The sequence below is a fragment of the Apium graveolens genome, chromosome 8 (genome assembly GCF_009905375.1).
Source record: "Apium graveolens cultivar Ventura chromosome 8, ASM990537v1, whole genome shotgun sequence".
Lineage (NCBI taxonomy): Eukaryota > Viridiplantae > Streptophyta > Magnoliopsida > Apiales > Apiaceae > Apium > Apium graveolens.
In genome coordinates this window covers 224,734,272-224,739,581 of record NC_133654.1, presented here as the reverse complement: position 1 = coordinate 224,739,581, position 5,310 = coordinate 224,734,272, and the positions used below count along the sequence as shown (strand labels likewise).

The 5,310-nt window shown below is 35.2% G+C and overlaps 1 pseudogene; it reads left to right on the top strand.

Annotated features, from left to right (window-relative positions):
- The first annotated feature begins 2,155 nt into the window (after positions 1-2,155).
- Positions 2,156-4,763, top strand: LOC141678433 (organic cation/carnitine transporter 1-like; annotated as a pseudogene).
- The last annotated feature ends 547 nt before the right edge of the window (positions 4,764-5,310 follow it).

Below are 5,310 nucleotides of genomic sequence, written 5' to 3'. Positions count from 1 at the left end.
CTTTGTACTTCAAGAGCTTGCTATGATATCAATTGTTATTCCCTAAATAATACAACAAAAATTACAGAAGGGGGGGGTTGAATATAATTATGGCTCCTTTTTAAGATTTTAAAATTATTTTAACTTAATATATATAACAGTGTTTGATTTGCAATAATGTGGAATGAAAGAATAGTAGAAATCAAAGTACTAAATAATAAAACACAAGCTTTAAAACTTTCTGGTGGATTTAAAAGTATCCACCAGAGATATATATATTAGATTTAGAACTCTGTGAAGCTTTGAATAGCTCACAGCTGCTTTACAAGTTGAACAAACAAAACTACAGAGAAATTCTTACAAATACAGCCTTATCTGTTTCTCTGAAAAATAAGATTGCTTAGTTTTTCTGTTCTTCTTGCTACACTTGATTTATATATCACCAAGTTTACATAACAGTAAGACAAGATAATAAAACAAAACTATATCTAGTCTAACTCCATGCTATTTCATTACTCTATTCCAGCATCTTTGAATGTCTTCTTAGTTGCATGAAAATGGTAATACTTCTTTGTTCTCTGAACCCAGTAATTAGACTGCCACATTCCTTTTGCATACAATCAATGCATGTGACTGTCAAGTCACTATCAACTGCTCTTTGAATTTGAACATCCGTTAGAACATTTTTGAATCATCTGTTGAAGCTATGTATGATCATCCGTTGATACTTTGGCTGATCATCCGTTGAAGCTTTATGGATCATCCGTTGAAGCTTAATCTGAGCATCCATTGAAGCTTTGTGAAACATTTGTTGAGACTATTTTCTTGACAGTTAACTCCACTTCACTTATACAAGATTACAAGGCATTATCTATTTACAATTGACCAGCTTACCTTGCATATCAATCTAGTAGTCAACATGACTTAAACTTTTCTCAAAGATCTAGTTCACTAAGCTATTTAAGTATGCAGAATTGTGCTACTAATCTTATTTTACATAAGCTACTCTTTCAATGGATAGTGAAAGTGATCATCCGTTGAAAGCTACAAATTCACTAAGTTAAATATACAAAGGTGTTTTGTTTATCTTATCATCAAGTTCACAACATATTCTTAACATTCAGCCACTGATCCACTACACTGAAGCTCTTGTATAATTAGGACCCCTGCAACTCCATACTAAAAAGTGATATATAGGTAATCTTACTAAGTAATCGGGTACAAGAGCAGCTACCATCTTTCTCTCTGGAGCCCACATCAAAATGGGCAGGGCTTTCACCGGCTGTGGAAAGCCCTAATTCCTTCTACTTGTTTGATTTTTTTTCTATTAATAATTTTTTTTAGGTAAAGAATTTCTATCATTTTAAATAGGTTTGGTTTGCTTTACTAGATCTATATTATCGTGGTTATTGTTTAGCTTTTTTCTCCGATTCATTCGGGAACTTTCCGCCGGAGGTGGGTTTGCTTTTTCTGTTAATAATTTTCTTCTTAGGCAAAGAATTTCTATCTTGTAAATTAGGTTTGGTTTGCTTTACTAGATCTACATTATCGGGTTATTGGTTAGCTTTTTTCTCCGATTCATTCGGGATTTACTGGAGTCGAGAGTTAAACACCTATATTGTGGTTCCGCCAATCACATTTAATTTTTTTTTGAATTTTATTTATTTTGATTTGTTTTTATTTCGGTTTTGGCTTGTATTTTCAGGGTTTTGGTTTGTTTTTTCGCTTGTTCATTGTAAGTGGGGTAAAATTTTGTATTAAATCGCAGTTCTGGTCAATAATTCAAAAAATAGCTCCATCGAGCGATGATAAAGAGGGTACCAGTAATTTAACGAGAATGCATGAAGTGCATATTTGTATTTATATTTAAATTATCTTCAAAATTTATTAATTATCTCTCCATGAGAATAACAGGTGATTATAATTTACTGTTTGTTCAACTTGATCATTGATATAGATATCGTAAGACTTTTTATTATTGGACTGAGACCTTTGTTTTTAAGAAAAAAAAGGTAATCTTACTTTCATACATGACAAATGAAAAAACGCACTGATTATTTCCGAAAGGAACCATATTCCTCAATTATTATTTTTTTATTTTATTAAAATAAAATTTAATTTTGAAAGGTATCATATTGCGGATGGGACGTACATTACTTTGGAACGAGAACAAAACTAACAAATTATAGTAAGAAATCATTGGCAGGGTTTTAAAATGGAAGAACCAGAAGGCAACGTAAGGGAAAATAACAATTTATTGGAATTAGAAGTAGAACTAAATGTTGATGAGGTTATCGAAGATTACGTAGGTTCACTGGGACTCTCCCAAGTGTTACATGTATTATTTGTATCAATTGCTTGGATGTTCGAGGCGCACAACACCAAGATCACTGTGTTCGGTGATGCTATGCCCCCAGTGGTGTGGAGTAATGCTACTGCTGCAACCCAAATTGTGTCAGTGTGTGGATTGCCTGTCGATAGTTGGAGGTGGGTTGACGGGAAACACAGTTCCATTATTGCAGATTTCTTGCTGCTGTTCCTGCATCCCTGTTCTTCATTGGCTCTGTTCTTGGTATTTTTCCTTGTTTGTCTATATTTTCTGTTGATAATGACATAATAACCGGAATTAGAGTGAGGGTTCAGTGAAGAACCCCTTTAAAATGGAGACTTGGAGACTCTCATATTAACAGTTGGATTGAATATTTGAATGTAAATTAACGTGTCAGATCCAGTACAAAAATATTAACTCAGATCTGCCTATTGTCAATTCCTCATGTTAACTGATAACTCTCCTCTAATTTTTTTTATTCTGCTTCTTATCTTTTCCCTAAATCTCCTTTTTTGCTGCACGTATTAATTTACATGTATAACACATACTAGATTGTTATCACCTCATCCATACATGTATGTCATGTTGGGAACCAGGACATCACAATCTATCACTATCAACATTCGTTATTGATGCCCCTCTATTATTTTAACCTTCGTCAAGACAATGTATATTTAGTCTCCGATCTCCATATAAAACTGGGTCTCCATTGAACTTTAGTCTACATATATATTTAGACAATTCTACAACAACTATCTGATTAAAGACACCATGCAACCTCCTATAACATATGTTGTCTTAAACCTAAACCAATAACTGATTGGAATTTGTATTCTGCATTAATCTGCTGAGAAAGCTAGGACTTCTTTTATAACTGTTTTAATCACAACGTGAGCACTGAACCAAAATAATGTTATAGTCTTTTAGTACCTGAATTTGATTACTCATATTAACCCTTTCATGTGTTTTAAACGTAATCACAAATATTCGAGTGGATAAAGTCTGCAGGATACATATTTTTGGGCACACATACAGCATACTCATTTGTAATTTGTGAGCAGGGGCCGCATTCTATGGATGGATTGGAGATGCAGTGCTGGGAAGGAAAAAAACAGTGCTTCTCGCGTGTATGTTAACTTCCATAACCACTTTCCTTACTTCGCTCTCGCCAAATATATGGGTATATGCTTTGCTTCGCTTTGCAAGTGGATTTGCGAGGTGTGGGATTGGCATTGGCTCTCTTGTACTAGCTACAGAAGCTGTTGGAAGAAAGTGGCGTGGCCAAGTAGGCCAGTATGGATTCTTTCAGTTCAGCATTGGTTTCCTTACTCTCACCTCAATTGCATATCCTTACAGAACCAGTTGGAGAAAAATATATCAGATCATTGCCATGTTTCCTTTGGTGTATTCGGTGCTTGTAATTCCCTTCATATCCAAGTCACCACGCTGGCTAGCTGTGCAAGGAAGAAACAGAGAAGCTCTGGATGTTCTGAGAAGATATGCGAGACTAAATGGTAAGGAGCTACCTGGAAATATAAATTTGTCAGAGCCATCTTCTGGACAGACTAAAGTGAGCTTATGGTCCACTAAATGGGCTGCTGCAAGAATGATTTTGCTCATGGTAGCTGGATTTGGAGTTGGATGCGTTTACTATGGTATTCAACTCAATGTGGAGAACTTGGAGTTCAATCTCTACATTTCAGTTGTGTTCAACGCAATGATGGAACTTCCAGCAATAGTTATTGGGACCATCCTCTTAAGCTATACAAACCGTCGTCCACAGCTTTGTTGGTCAGCTTTCATTGCCGGGGTCTCATCTCTGATTTGTATTGCCTTCTCCAGAGAGTTGCGTGGAGATGGAGATAAATCGAGAGGTAGCTGGGCTCAACTGACTATTGAAGTGATTGGGTTAATGGCTGCTTCAAGAGCATTCGACATGTTATATCTCGTCTGCGTGGAGCTATTCCCGACATGTGTAAAGAGCTTTGTTGTTTCTATGTTAAGACAATCCTTAATGTTAGGAGCTTCCGTTTCTCCTTTGCTTGTAGCACTTGGGCGAGAAAGCCCATCTCTTTCATTCCTCGGCATTGGCATCTTTTCAATATGTAGTGGGATATTTTGCTTGTATCTTCCTGAAACCAAAGATGCACCGCTGTATGAGACGTTTGAGCAACAAGAAGACAAGGAGAAGCTGAACTCACATGCTCCGGATGAAGAAAGTCAAAACCTTATAAGAGTAGCTACCAATATGGCGAATGGCTTAATGCAAGGATAATGGTAACAACTAACAAGTTAATGGTTATGAAATAAGTTTTAATTTCAGTTGTTTCTGTTGTTATTAATTCTTTCTTAATGCAACTACATGAATTCTTCTATATAAGATTAGTATTGTGATAATAAGCATTGTCTATGGAACACTGGCTCCGGGGAAAACTGAAACGGGTTATATATAGAAGTATTGTCTGTGGTAGTTGATGTAAAGTATAACATCATATAGTTAGCTAGGTTGACTCTCTTTGCAGATACACCATATAAGAAAGATATTGATTGTATAAAATCTGAAACATACCTATTTCACCATATAAGAAAGATATTGATTGCAAACAGAGATACACCATATAAGAAACAAAACATAGCTATTTGAAAATTTCTTTCTAAATATTCTTAACTTTATCTTCTCACTTTAATATCTATGCAGCCTTACCTCAAACTAATTCTAAATTTTCTTAACTTTATGTTCCCAGTTTAAAATTGATGCAGCCTTACCTCAAACTAAATGAACACTAGCAAGCTCAAGAACAAGATCAAGATAGCAATTTCACCAAGAACTTAAATTTACAAATTTGCACATAATTTCCCCATAAAGAACTATATAACCATGATTTCCACAATTTCATCACTATATGCAAACCAGAGAGTGGGGGAAGAGAGAGAGAGAGAGAGAGAGAGAGAGAGAGAGAGAGAGAGAGAGAGATGTTTCTTATATTGATAGTAAAACATAG